At 43.4% G+C, this 15,913-nt stretch overlaps 1 protein-coding gene across 4 annotated transcripts in view; it reads left to right on the forward strand.

Annotated features, from left to right (window-relative positions):
- Nucleotides 1–15,913, forward strand: part of LOC140561954 (phosphatase and actin regulator 1-like) — a 103,810-nt gene that overhangs the window by 28,986 nt on the left and 58,911 nt on the right. The window contains exon 1 of one of the 4 annotated variants that reach the window (XM_072687247.1): nt 14,727–14,810. The exons of 2 other annotated variants lie outside the window; for them this stretch is intronic. The gene's annotated coding sequence lies outside the window, so the exon portion shown is untranslated. Of the gene's footprint in view, nt 1–14,726; nt 14,811–15,913 lie in introns of those variants that run through there. One more of the 4 variants, XM_072687246.1, reaches the window with a different exon arrangement.

The raw sequence follows: 15,913 nt of genomic DNA on the forward strand, positions 1-15,913 counted from the left end.
CTTCAGCATTGTTACCGGGGCAGAAAATGTGGTATCAGCCATCTCCAGCTGAAGCTTAAACCAGACAAAGCACATATTCATAGCTATATACATTTGCTTAGCTAGCTTACTGAGGTTAGCCTAGCTCCTCCTCCACCTCGTCCTGCCAGATGGTCAGTGGGCAGTTCTGCATTGCACTGTAGGTGCTAGGACTTTTGTATTGTAGGGTAAAGTGAGCAAGTCATATTTTATAAACAGTGCTGCAACCGAGAACAGGTAACTTTAGCCTACTTGCTTGCTGGACAAAAGTATTGGGACACCTGCTCATTCATTGTTTTTCCAGAATCAAGGGTATTAAAAAGATGTCGATCCTGCTTTTGTTGGAGTAACTGTCTCTACTGTCTATGCACTATAGACCCCTGTGGTGCGGCCTATGCTTCTGGCCTTTGTTTTCCGTCCATTACTTTTACTTTTCTACTTGAAGTCGTTTTGAAACCAGACCTTTTACACTTTTACTGGAGTAAAAAGCTTAAGTTGATACTTCAGCTTCTATAGAAGACTTTTAAACCCTAGTATCTCCACCCACTTCTACCTGATGTTTTGATAGATCTAGGACCAAGTACTAGCATGTAGCGTGTGCAGTGCTGTGAGTATGATGATCCTTTACGTAGGCTATAGTAAAGTCAGTGATCCTGACTGTTGGTCAGACTTTTGCTCTGAGCTGTGGAAAGCTGCAATGGATGTATTTGACCTTGCTGTGTCCTTTATGGCCTGTATGGCAGTACCGGTTTGGCATGCGGTGCTATTCACTGTCCCACCACCCCTGGCTGTGTGCTAATTGAATCTGAGCCCCATAACGAGCTGCTGGCCAGAGCCCTGCACACCTCTGCTGACCACTTCAGTGTTCTGGGTATAAATAGAACTACCGACTGTTTGTTTTTGTTTGTGTCTTTGTTTACGCCAGTGATAGAGCCATGGCTACAGAGCACATGATCTTCCATCTTGACCTAAAGGCCCTGAGGCCTCCTGATCCTGTCCTGTCAATATGCTGCTAAATCCAGATGTGGACAAATGTTACATTTTAATTTGCCAGTTATGAATCACACAAACACACATACAATTTTACAACATCGGTCCATATGTTCTATACACCAATCAGCCATAACATTAGCACCACTGGTAAGTGAACAGTCAGTTCTTGAAGGTGATGTTGGTGTTAAAAGCAGGAAAAATGGGCATTGATTGTCATGGGTGCCTAAGGCTCACTGATGCTCATGGAATATGGACCCCACCTCACAGCCTGTAGGACTTGAAGAATCTCCTGCTAACGTCTTGGTTCCAGATACCACAGGACACCTTCAGAGGTCTGTATTGAGGTCTTCAGAGGATGTATTTGGAAACTAAGCTGTGAAATTGCATTTAGTAAGTGAGGTCACCAACCCACCTCATTTCCAACTCCCCAACTCATCCTAAAAGTACTGGATGGAGCTCCTCCACCATCATTCCAGAGAACACAGTTCTTCCACTGAGCTGGGGGGCTTTATACCCCTCCAGCCCACATCTGGCTTTAGGCATGACACAGTCCATGTTTATCTGCTCTAGAGAGCCCTAATCTGTAGGCTGTACTTCTCTACAGGGACTAGACAATCTGTGTTTGTGTCAGCACCTGGTTTAACCTAAAGCAGCTGAATGCATTCATTAGATGGGGTGTCCACAAACATTTGGACATATAGTGTATGTGTGAAGAAGCTTTAGAAAGGCTTAACACCTTAAACCCTGTGTGTAGGCCCACACTTCAGGTCCTTACTCTCTTATATATAACTACTTTACTGCCACGATTAACAACTTCATAAACCCTAAAACAGAGCCCTGTGGGACGCCACTCAGCGAAATGCTTACCAAATAATTCATAATGGTTTCTGAATAGGACTGACAACTGAATAATAAACCTAGGGTTCCGTGTGTTAAGTTCTTCCAACTTAAAGGTTCCTCCCATCTCTGTTACAAAAGGGTTCTTTGTGGAACCAAAAATGGTTCTTCTAGAACCCTTTATACCCTCTTTATTTTGTGGAGTGTAGTTGGAGCACATGGGAACTGCTTGCAGAGTCAGGAATACAAACTAGTGGTATGTGTATGTGTATGTGTGTGTGTGTGTATGTGTGTGTGTGTGTTTGTGTGTGTGTGTGTGTGTATGTGCTCTTGTGTGTGTGTGTGCGTGTGGGCATGTATGGAGGATTTCTTGGAAAAGGCTTGCTCCGGATCGCACCACCTGGCTCCCGGATCACATCAGCCCCGAAAGGTCTTGTAAAGGTCTCATGCAGTCATGCGGAAAGGAGAGAACCATCTGGACACACCCCCCTCCGAAAGTGTGGTCCAGGGTTGGCCGAGTGCCATCAATGTCCAATCACGTCCTCGGATAATATCAGTTCAGGAGATGAGTTGAACTAATGACTCAGAAAATGACCACTGTGAGCGGCGAGTCGGACGATCGCTAACCTAAACTGAGCTGAATGGACTGGAACAGAATTGACCGCAGCCCTGACATGTGCAGCGTGTGCGAGAACCTACCACAGCGATCCGACTGACCTCATTATTCACTTAGACACAAAGTGTGTCACCATCATCATTCCCATTATTCTGGGAAGAGCTTTGAATATGTGTGGTCGGTTGTTAGTGGCCTCAGGTTCATGCAGGGCTGGCCCGAGCCTTTATGGGGCCCTAAGCAGATTTTCATTTTGGGCCTCACTGTAATGGGCTGAGTGATGACAGAGTGGACTCTGGAAATGGGTAAATGGGTAGTTTTACACATTTTACACACATGGCGATTACAGCAACACTGGCCAAGCGCAAGCTTTGTAGTTCCATATAGCAGCTAAACGAAGAACTGCAGGGTCCTATGAGCGAGGAGCCTCAAGCAGTACTGCTGTAAACCTTAACTCTCGAATATGATCTGATTGGCTGTCAGAATCGATGAATTAAATTAATGAAATATCAGCTGATGCTGATACATAGCTGATGAACTTTGTACCATTTGATGTCACTGGACTTTAATGGTAACATGGCTTGAACTGCTTAAATCTGCTTAAATCTCAATACAAACTGGGAAATAATGTGGTGTTCCATGAAAATTGCTCACTGTAACACCCCTTATATATATATATATATATATATATATATATATATATATATATATATATATATATATATATATATATATATATAAATGAAAAAATAAAAATGTATGTTTTTTGGACATTTTATGTAAGGAAATTATTTTTAAATAAAATAGAATTATAGAAAATTATATATTTATATTTAAATGTAAATTCGATCTCAATTGAATTTATTTGCCATTAAATACTTATATATAATAGTTTATAATAAATCATATATTTAAAAAAATGATACTGCATAAAAACTATAAAATACAATACCTGGTTGTTCTTGTTGCCATACCAAGATTATTGTACCAGGAAAATATGAAAATTGCTCACTGTAACACCCCTATTTAATTTAATTTTTTATATATATAAATAAAAAATTGGACATTTTATCTAAAGAAACTATTTTTTTAAAATAAAATAGAATTATATAATAAATAATATTAAATAATAATATAATATAGTCATAATACTATTATAATAAACATTATTATATATAATTATATATTTATATTTAAAAGTAAATTCGCAATTGGATTTATTTGCTATTAAATATTTATATATAATAGTTTATAATACATCATATATTTAAAAGAAATAACCTGCATAAAAAAAAATGCATAAAAACTATAAAATACACTCTGGCAACCCCAGAAGCACACATAATGAAGACAGTCAGTGTTTCTGGTTGCCATACCAAGATTATTGTACCATGAAAATTGCTCACTGTAACACCCCTATCTGAGACCGAAGCTCTGAAGGTAGAGACACACTTCTCCCAGGGTTCACATCTCCACACACTCGCGTCTGCTCAGGTTTGTTGGCGTTTAAACATCTCCAGTGCTGAAAGTGATGTCATTCAGCTTGGCCATGAGAGCAAGGATGTTCATGTGTCCCTGAGAAAACAGGCTTTACATAAGTGATTACACGTGTCGCGGGGACAGGCTGACTGCAGTTCATTCGGGTGTTGCCAAGATCTGTGGCACTAAGAGCAATGAGCTTCTTCCAGATTCCAATGACATAACTGCAGCTCCAAGCCTGGAGGCCAGAGACTGAGAACTGAGGAACATCTAAAGAGCCGATTTTTAATCTCTCCAGTTTAATTTTCAATTAAGAGACATAGTGTGAAACGTGTGTGTGTGTGTGAGAGTGTGTGAGTGGATATAGCCTCGGTTTGCCAGTAATGGTATCAGCACTACTCTTCCTCGGAAAGGAAGGAATTTTGTTAGGAGGTTTGGATGAACTGGGTTTTACTTCATACAAGATCGGACGACATCGGAGCTTCGTGTTGCCGGTCAGGGCGTTTCCACCCCTAAGAGCCGTTGTCAGAAAGTTGCTTACACCTTGAATGAACATGGATCACATGCAGATTTCACTTGACCGCATCAAAATTCAACTTCATCATCATCATCATCATCATCATCATTATACTTTATTTATACTTTGGTTTTAATTGAGGGGGGTGAGGGGGTCCTTATTTGCAGTGTAGCTAATAAGAGCCACAGGGAGGAAAACAAAAACATTAAAAAATTAAACAATAAGAAACAAAAAGAAAAGAAAAGAAAGGTTTAATAATAGTAAAAAAAAATAAATAATGAATAAATAAGAATAGAATTAATATATTATTCAATATAGGAAGATGAAGATAAAACAATAAATGTAAATATATATATTTTAAAATGTAGATACATTTTTTGCTGATTTATTTTTGATATTTTTGTGTTTTGCTGTGTTATCCAGTATGTTGACCTTACTAAAGGTCATACAGTGGCATGCCACCCATCAAGCTTACCATGTTCAGGATCAGCTATGACAGGTTGCCGATATGCCAGGCCATGACTGAATGAGCAGCACTGCCTGCCAGCCCAAAAACCATAAAACCTCAAAACCCCAATAAATATATTTCAAATAATCTCTCTAGATAATACATATAACAAATCCTCTATAAATTCTATCAACTAAATTATCATTTGTATTTTAATTTAATATTAAATTTAATTTGAGTAGAAATTTTAGAAGTTTAAATAAAAAAAGAAAACACATTTTACCTAAAGAAATTAGATAGTAAATTATGTATTTATATTTAAATGTAAATTCACTCGCAATAGGATTTATTTGCTATAAAATATTTATATATAATAGTGTTTAATAAATCATATATATAAAAATAAAAATAATCCTGCATAAAAAACTGCATAAAAACTCAATTTATGCCTAATTTAGTGGATAAATAAAATCAATAATAAATACAATCTGGCAACCCCAGAAGCACACATAATGAAGACAGTCAGTGTTTCTGGTTGCCGTAGTAACCAAGCTGTGTACAATGACATTGCGTGATCAGCTATTGAGAGCGAGCACCGTGTTAGCAGTGGGTTTTTGGAGGTAAATAGGGAATTAAGTATATTGGTGTCACTGGGCATATGGATGGCCCACCAGGGTCAGTGATGGGACAAAGAGGGGTTAAACATGGGCTCCACCTGGTTGTACACTGCACGCGTGGGTCTAGATGGGACCCATGTGAGATTGTGGGCCGTAACGATGGGGCCCAATTGGGAACCCCAACTAGGTTCCACTAAAAAAGCTGAGCTCCACATGAGCATGTTGGATGGGGCGTCTACGGCCAAACAGCAAGTATATGTCATAGTAGCCCATCCAGGCTAGCATTGCACTATAATATTACCATATCCAAATGTTTGTGGACACCCCTCCTAACAAGTGCATTCAGCTACTTTAGGTTGCACCCATTGCTGACACAGCTGTGCAAATGCACATACACACACAGCTTGTCTAGTCCCTGTAGTATAGAAGAATTGCCAATAGAATAGGACTCTCTGGAGCAGATGTGAGCAAACAGGAACCTATTGGCACCAAGCTGCCTAATGCCAGGTGTGGACTATAGAGGGGTATAAAGCCCCCCAGCATTGAGCTGTGGAGCTGTGGAAGAACTGTGTTCTTTGGAATGATGGATGGTGGCGCTCCATACAATACTTTTGGGATGAGTTGGGGATGATGAGGTGGGGTGGTGATCATCCAACATCCTGACCTCACTAAGGCCGCTCTTGTCGCTGAATACAATCAAATCCTCACAGACAATACTTCAACAAAATCTAGTAGAAAGCCTTCCTTCCTGGACAGTAGAGACAGTTACTCCAACAAAGGCAGTGTTAACTCTTTTAATACCCTTGATTTCAAAAGAAGCAGTGAATGAGCAGGTGTCCCAATACTTTTGTCTTTTGAGAGACTACAAGTGGAATGAGAGATTGAGAAAATGAGAAAAACTGATTGTTAGATTAGATTTAGGAGGGTTTCACCTGCTAAGAGGTCGTTCTTTGCAGTGTAGGCACCTAAAAGAGATTAAGAGTGGACCTTAATTACGATTTCTTTCCTTAGAGTACAACCACTCCTCAAAGTCCAAAGCCGTGGTCTACATTCCCTGTATTCTGTTACTGAAATGGAGAAATCCAAGGAAAGCATGGCATGGCATGACTCAGCAGAGTGTCTGGGAAATGGCGTATCTCCTGAAGTCATTATGTCCCATTCTGTGCCGGGAAGGCTAAGAGAAGTTAACAGTGCCACTTCTACTCAGCGAGTCATCTTCCTCTCCTCCACGGCATTCACTCCTAATTTCCCCCCATTTCCCAAATCCTTCTGAGTCACTGCATGTCAAATCAGCTCCACAAAGAGAGCTTCAGCAGCAGCTGTCACGCCTGTCATAGCCGAGGCACCAGAAGGTTCAAAGCGATGTCAAAGGTGCTGTTGTAACCAATTAACATTTCCACACACAGAGAAGAGCTCAAACAGCACTTTTGACATCACTTTGTACCTTTCCGTCTGCGACTGGTGGTGTCGGACCGCGGTGCTTTAATGTGGGGTGACCCACGGGCTTTTGCTGGAGCAGTGATGACACTCCCTGATGAGTTTCAGGCCATCTCGGGTCAACAGAGCCCCCGCTTCATCCATATTCATCCAAAGACAATCTGGAAAAGACAGAAATCAGATCTCAGATTTTACGTCCAGATTTTTACTAGAGGTGCACCGATCCATCTTTTTCTGTTCCGATACAGATGCAGATACATGAACTTTTCGTATCGGCCAATGTCCGATACCGATCCGATACCATTGTATCATCTGGACCTCCAGACTCCTCATGTAACTGTATCCACGTTCTCACTCTCTGGATTTCTAATGACTAACACCTGTGTTTTTGATCATGTGATTGTCTTAGCTTAATATTTAGGCAAAGGCTTTAGACTAGGCAAATCGTGAGGTACTGTATTCCGTTCTGGAGATCTACTGATCTGCCCTTTAGATTTCTGGCCTTGATTACGGCTCTTTGGCTGTATTACGGATTACGTTGCTCCATGTGATGTTGTTGTGTTTTCCATGTCATCTCGGTCTTTTGGCCTTGACCTTGGACTGTGTATGGACTACGAACTTGGATTGTGATTATTCCAGTAAAGTCTCCTTTACATTTTACCACTGCCCCGATACATATATAGTCAGGTAATATAGTATGTATATATGTAAATTACCTCTATAACAAATAAATGCAGATATTAATGAACCCATTTTGTGTTTATTGGTCACTAGTCTGTGAGACTAAAGAGGAGCTAGCAGCTCCTCCCTTCTCAGTTCTCCTTATATGGAGGATGAGCTGGATTACTCGCTGAGAGGTGATGATAGGTTGAGGGCATCACACTTGCTGTTTGCTATGATATGCATATCACATCTGTAAGTTAACAGAGTTATGAAGCCTAGGATACTGGCAGTGCGAGAATCAGGTTCTGTGAATAGGTTGGTCCTGTAGATCAGACTAGTTATCCAATACCTGATCCGGTTAATTTTTTCCGATCCTAGTCTCGAATCGATGCATCCCTATTCTTTATTGATACAGTCACAGAGGGCCCAAAGAGTAAGGGTTTATTTCATTGTTCCACTCTGGTATCTAGATCTGCTGCACTTCCACTTTTGAATCCCCTGTGGTTTGAGCGCTAACATCTAAAAACCAAAAGACCAACACCACTTAAAAGGTCAATATCCTAAACGTTTCATGCATTTTTAGAATTTGCTGATATTTCGTGGACTCTACCTCTGTTCTTGTGCCACTGGCTGCAACACAACCCACATGCTTAACAGTTGGCAAGAGATTCTTTACATTTAATTCTGATCCTTTTTTTTTCGATTTTCTGTGACTGTTGGGAAAAGGACTTACAGTCATCCTGACCTCACTGACGTCCTTGTCGCTGAATGCAATCAAATCCTCACAGCAATGCTTCTCCAAAATCTAGTAAAATCAAGAAAGTAGAGACAGTTACAAAAGCAAAAGCAGGACTAAGAAACTCTATATTATTTAATACCCTTGATTTCAGAAGAAACACTGAATGAGCAGGGTGTCCCAATACTTTTGTCCATGTCATGTACATAGATAGAGTGGCAGTTGTGGCTTGAGTTCAACAAAAATATTGAAAGCACATTGTAGCTTTTCAACAACAGCATGGAAAGTCCTGATGCTCAGAAACTGTGTTGCTTACGGGGGACTGAGAGAGAGAGAGAGAGAGAGAGAGAGAGAGCAGACAGAGGGCAAAACCAACGCATCCGACTTTTCCTCATGAATGAATCTGGCACAGGACGGCCACGTCTGCAGAAAGCAGAGGCGCTCTTACGCAACCGGGCGCATCATGGGGTCATGTGACCGGGCATCTGGGCAGCCGTGTTGCGGCATGCGGCTTGAGGCATGCTCAGGTCATGCGTCAGAAAGCATGGGCTGTTACTCAAGACGCAGAGACACACGGCACTGACGGGGCCTGGTCACCTGGAGGAGACGTGGGAGATGTGAATGAATAATAGGGTTTACTCAATATGACCCTGCCTGTGCCATTATACTCAATACTGAACGAAGGGAACAGTGATGCCATGTGTTATTATGCATTAGAGAGACGTTTCCTGCAAACAAAGCCCTCATTTATTAAAATATCCATATTCTATATCATTTTCGGTTTTAATTTGGATATATGAAGTCCACTTATGATGCCTATTTAGCCCACTGAACCCCTTGAAGTTTTGTTTTATTCAGTTATGATCCATCTGGCGTATTTTGTGGAGTCCCACAGGGTTCTATTTTAGGGCCTATAAAACTGATGTTATAATGGGCCATATCTTACACCCTGCGCAAAGCGCATCGCAATATCTTACACCCCGCCAACAGTCTATTCTCACTCCTTCTGCCTGCGTCGTTTAAACAGCAGCGCTGCTTGTGAATATCTCTACGCTGATGGGTGCGGTGGTCTCGAAATGAGGGGTGTTCAGGTCAGTTTCTGGAGTATTGCTGTGTATCACGGCAGCGGAAAACACAGCAGGAGCTCCACTGACTGAAAACAGTCTAGACAGACATTCATCAACAGTCAGACGTTCGTTACTATCTCAGCAGTGAATTGTCAACACAGGCACGTGCAGTCCGGCGCTCGTACACCCCCCCCCCCCCCCCCCCCCCCCGCTTTACACCACTGAAATAGCAACCCGCCAAGGTCAGTCAGACCGCACCTGGCTCTTAAAGGGAACGGCAAGCGACACCCTGATTGGTTTATTACTGCACGTTACGCCCAAACAAAACACACCCATGATTCATTAAGAGACTCAGTACATGACTTTTGAGCTTTTTTTGACCCGAGCAAGCCGAACTTTTCCCATCGTTACCTAAGATTGATAAAATAGGGCCCTTTGTTTTAGCCAGTTTACCCAGTTTTCCTCCCCAATTTTTAACCCCCCATCATAAGTAATACTCTCAACACTGGGAAGCTGGGTGAGATGAGCTCAAGCCGAGACAAGCTCAATCTGGTCTCATTGGATGCTCAGCAACTATAATTTGGCAACCAACTGGTGCATTGGCTAGCAGACACCCGTGCTGGTACACTGAAGCAATTTAGGGCGAGAGGGTGAGCCATCCACTCACCCGCAGAGAACTGTGCTCTCTCAGGCTCTGGCTGCTGATGGCAGGCAGCATGACCTGGGACTTGAACCAGCAATCTTCTGGAATTGAGGCAATCTTCAGCAATCTTGGGGTCTTAGTGGCAGCACCTTAGTCAACTGGACCACGCTGAGCCCCCCTAAGGTTTTGCTAGAAGGGACATTTGGACGAGAAAGCTGCTTGGGCTGATCGTCGTCATCAGGGGTGAGTGGAATTTCGTGCATATTTGATTTTTCTCCAAACCATGTCTTTAAAGAACCGTTAAAGAACAGCGTTAAATACACCATGTACATCATTTTTTTATTTCCCTCCTGGAAATGTCAACTGCTACTGTTAAAAATCAGCACTGTTGTGTTTATTGGCATAGACCATAAAGCACTAGGAAATAAGCTCATACTCATACAGGCTTTTGTAACCCTATGATTAAAAATGTGTAATTCCTGGAGGGGCAGATGATGTAGAGGATGAATCCATCTGGGTGTTATTGGTGTGTGTGTGAATGATGCGCGCTGGCTGGAAGGTAGATTATGTTGATTTCGCGGCCCTCTCGACAGCCCTTTGAGTCCAGAGACATCCAGCTGCTGCTGTTTCATGTTTGAAAGCCTCCCAGCGTCCACCGTACCTCACCTCCCAGATGTCCAGCCAAACAGCCTCGTGGAAATCTACAAATCCGGTCAATTTCATCAGACCAAACCGTTCTGTGACGCTCTCTCTACGCGTCACACAGTGTGCCCTCGCTAATGTCAGGAGATGTGCTCAGAAGTAATAACCCACCAGAACAAGTAGGCCAGGTCCATCAATTAGACAATTAGAAGCTTTCTCAGTTCGAGGAGAAACCTAGAATCCCGGCAAATCAGGTTAGCCTGAGACTCTCTCATACACACACACACAGTTAACCCGTCCCAATGAATGCAGTTCTTCTGATGTCAGGACCCTTACTTTGACATGCACGCAAAGTGAAGCTAATTAATTAGTAAATGGTTGTTTGCAGGACTTCTAGGACACACCCTCCTAATCTTTTAGGTATGTATATAGGTTAACGTGATAATAACGCATTAACGTGATCTCAATTTAACACAATTTAACCGTTAACGCAAATTCTATTTGGCCCTGCAAGTCATCCGTAGTTCATGTTAAGACCTGACCGCCAAAGCCGTCGAGTTGAGCTATCACTGGAATAAAATTCCGCCTGAAAAATCACATGGGTCAACTATCGCCAACAGGATTCACAAGCTACATGAATCGTAGAGGGCAAAACTAGCTCTGGATTTGGAACACAGCCGCTGTTGGGGTGATTATTGGACAGCACTAAGTAACGGCAGCTATCTCGGAGTTACAGCTCATTATATAGATAAACAGTGGGGACTTCATTCACATGCTTAACGATCATGAAAACAGAGGAGAGGCATCGTGCTGCACTGCAAAGCAGTGAAACATCGAAAGTAAAGTGAGCACCTTAAACCCTAAACCCTAAACAGATGTTTAGTGCAAGGAATATGATAGAAACGACGAGACACCTACCTGCTATGAATAGGTAGACAGACAGACAGACAGACAGATAGATAGATAGATAGATAGACAGACAGACAGACAGAAAAACAGACAGATAGATAGATGGACGGACGGACGGACGGACAGATAGACAGATAGATAGATAGATAGATAGATAGATAGACAGACAGACAGACAGACAGACAGACAGACAGATAGATAGATAGATAGATAGACAGACGGACGGACAGACAGACAGATATATAGATAGATAGACAGACAGATAGATAAATAGACAGACAGATAGATAGATAGATAGATAGACAGATTAAATAACAGTTGTCCGGGATCCTGAACTTTACTCTCCTTTGGAAAGTAGAATAAGTATTAATAATAAGATGTATTTCACTAACTAAGAAAACAAACCTGTTTATATTTGTTAGATTTATTATATTATATGTATATATATATATATATATATATATATATATATATATATATAATTTCTTTGTTTTTCATTTTTCTACTGCAAATAGATTTTGCGCAATACCGACTGTGTGGTGAGATGGCGCTGGAGTTACGGCCAGTTACGACACAACTGCTTCGTTTGGTGGTAACTATGGCCAGCTGTTACCATCCGGGCCAGCTAATGCCATGCTAATGTTTATTGACAACTGAAGTTGAGAAGCCTAAAAATAATCTGCCGGCAGTGCCAGAACAAATTAATCAAGGTGATGATGGTCATGTTGGTCATCCAGCATGGTCATGCTGGTCATACTGGTTGGCAAGCTTGGTCAGGTTGGTCACATTGGTCACGTTGGTCAACCATCAAGGTGATGATGGTCATGCTGGTCATACTGGTTGATAAGCTTGGTCAGGTTGGTCATGCTTGTAGCTTGTAGACCAGCTAAACCTCAAATGATAACACACCCTGTTCTGGTCTATACAGGAGCTAAGCGGATCAACATGCTTGACCAGGTTGACCAATATGAGCTGTCTGCTAGGCTGTTTGTTTTTCAGCAGGGTAGTCAAACTTTCTTAGACTTAAACCACGATCTGGAACAAGTCCTCCAGAAGCATTACTTGAAAATGCATCAGCTCTCTCCTGACAGGACGGCTTAAGGGCTTAACAAAGCAGCGGCAGCAGCAGCGAATCTGTACGTCCTGTTCTTTACAGACGTGCTAGAGCCCCTCCACTCCACCGCCACGACCGAAACTGCAGCTCCGCTATCAGTCCCAGGCAGGGAAATGAGGTCGGTGCCTGGGCGAGATAGTGAGGAACCCAGTGGAACTGTAATCCGGCTGCGGTCAGGACATTTAGGGGCAGCGCGCCTTTGATGGTGCACTCCTCGATCCCAGCCTCGACTCCTAACTCGGCTGCTCTGCGGTGGTGACGCCGGCCGGGGCAGGGCTGGTGTTGCCCCACTGCTCTCTATTTCAGTTTCAGGCTTATATGCAAAGTTCAAGGTCATCTTTAAAGGGGTCATATTTTCTTTGATTTTTTGCAATTAAGGACTTGTCCAGACTGGTCAGCTCAAGCTGGTCAAGTTGGTTAAGCTGGTTGACCAGCTTAGCTCTTGTCCAGTTTGATGTTTAGTTGGTACGAGCATGACCCACCTGACCAAGCTAGACAACCAGCATGACCAAGCTGATTGACCATCATGACCAGACTCTCTCTCTGCGAAGGAGAGAGGAGTTTGGCCAATGTAGATGCAGGTACACCACATGGACAAAAGTATTGGGACACCTACTCATTCATTCTTAATTCAAGGGTATAAAATAATCCTGCTTTTGTTGATGTAACTGGAGTCTGGAGTCTCTACTGTCCAAGGAAGGCTTTCTTCTAGATTTCGGAGGATTGCTGTGAGGATTTGATTGCATTCTGCCACAAGAGCTTTAGTGAGGGCAGGATATTGGATGATCACCACCCCACCTCATCCTAAAAGTATTGGATGGAGCTCCACCATCCATAATTCCAGAGAACACAGTTCTTCCACTGCTCCACAGCTCAATGCTGCAGGGGGGCTTTATTAAACCCCTCTCTAGCCCACGCCCGGCATTATTAGGCAGCATGGCGCCAAAAGCTTCATGATGTTTATCTGCTCCAGAGAGTCCTATTCTATTGGCAGTGCTTTTCCACAGGGGCTAGACAAGCTGTGTCAGCAGTGGGGGCAGTCTAAAGTAGTTGAAAGCATTTATTAGAAAAGGTGTCCATAAATATTTGGACATCGTGTGGGCAAATGAGCACTGTTCTGATGAGCTGTGCAGCAAATTCTGAAAACTTGATGGACTTTCCCTTCGAATTCAAGGCAACAGAGTTAGACAGGGGTCCTTGAAATCACCGTGACGTCATCCACCTGTGTAAATTAATGTGTTTGTTATTTTAATATGAGATTTTTTGAATTGTGCAGCAAATTTGGGGAAACTCGGTGGACCTCCCCTTTCAATGCAAGGCTGCAAGGAGAGCAGTGTAAGACACGGGCCCTTTAAAACGCTCTGGCTGTGACGTCACTCGTCTTGGGCGACCAATCAGAAGCCACCCCTCGTCCTCCCCTCTCGCTGATCTGGATCAGAGTGAGGCAGCTCCGCTTCCAGTACTGGCCAACAGTGCGCACGCATACGCACGCATACGCACGCGCCGCAGGACATCTGTTTGAGGCTGCTTCGACACAGCTCCACTGACCAACACACACACACACACACACACACACACACACACAGTCATCCAGCTCGGTTTAAAGCCCAAGGGTCGTCATGCAGATCGCTCAGGCGCGCGGTTGGGTGGTGTAGTGGGCGGTTGGGTAGGGTAGGGTAGGGTAGGCGGAGGAGAACGAGAACCAGCAGCAGCACCGTCAGCCTCCAGCCGCGCCGTCCGCGCTCCTCCATGCTTAGCTCGGCGTGCCACCCCATGGCGGAGCGCTGCTTTGCGCCCAAGCCCGAGCCGCCGCCGCCGAAGCGCAAGGGCTTCTGCCTGGCCCGGATGGTGAGCGTAAGCGGGCGTAAGGCGGCGGGCAACGCGCGCGCTCCACACGGAGGAGGTAGTGGTGGGGGAAGAGGAGGAAGAGGAGGAGGAGGTGGAGGTGGTGGTAGTAGTGGTGGTGGTGGTGGAGGAGGTGGAGGAGGAGGGATGCCCTTTACCATCCACTGTCACATCGGCAAGGAGATCAAACACATCTGCAGTAACTGCAGCAGGAGCACCGGAGCGCAGGAGGGTGAGTGAGGGAGCCAAACACACACACACACACACACACACACACACACACACACACACACACAGAGAGAAGACAATGTATGACTGATGCACACAAACAAACAAAGGCGTACAGGAGGCTCTCGAGATACTGCAGAAACACACACGTGCCTGTTATGACTAATGTGTGAATGTAGAGAGAGAGAGAGAGAGAGAGAGAGAGCAGCATTTACAGAAGGTGATGGGGATACAGTGTAGAGACATAGTGCTAAATAACCTGTAACTGTAACACGTGTGTGTGTGTGTGTGTGTGTGTGTGTGTGTGTATATATGTATATCTATCACAAATTGTGTGTGGGGGGGTATATGTGTAAATAAGCGTATGTGTATATTGTGTGTGTGTGTGTGTGTGTGTGTGAGAGAGAGAGATGTGAGGAGGATAGAAATCCATGTTGAGTGTGTATGTAGTGAAAGTTACGTTTACAGAAACAATGAAAATAGAGAAATACGTGTGTGTGTGTGTATATATATATATATATGAGGGAGAGAGAGAGAGAGGTGTTACCATAACTTACACAAATAGTATGTGTATATATGTGTGTGTGTGTATGTGTATGTGTGTATATGTATGTGTGTGTGTGTGTGTGTGTGTGTGTGTATGTATGTGTGTGTGTGTGTGTGTGTGTGTGTGTGTGTGTGTATGTATGTATGTATGTATATATATGAGAGAGAGAGAGAGAGAGAGGGACGATGTTAATGTGTGTATATATAATGAGGTGGGATGATGGAAATGCCCGACAAGGATAGAAATACACTGAGGGAGAGACGATACTTGTCTTTTTGTGTGTTGCTTTGTGTTGCACTGTGGTCCTGCATAAGTGTGTGTGTGTGTGTGTGTGTGTGTGTGTGTGTGTGTGTGTGTGTGTGTACACACGGTTGGAATGACCTTGGCCTCTTGACTAGAGTGTGAGTGTGTGTGTGTTTAAGTGGAGAGAGGGGCACACACACATTTTGACAGCAGAGATGGAGGCTTAGAGATCAGGCTGATATTTCTGCTTTAGCGGACTGGAGTTTAGAGTTCAGTTACAGGAGAAGCTCGGGGAATAACCATACGGACGCGATTGA

Source organism: Salminus brasiliensis, chromosome 9 (genome assembly GCF_030463535.1).
Source record: "Salminus brasiliensis chromosome 9, fSalBra1.hap2, whole genome shotgun sequence".
NCBI lineage: Eukaryota > Metazoa > Chordata > Actinopteri > Characiformes > Bryconidae > Salminus > Salminus brasiliensis.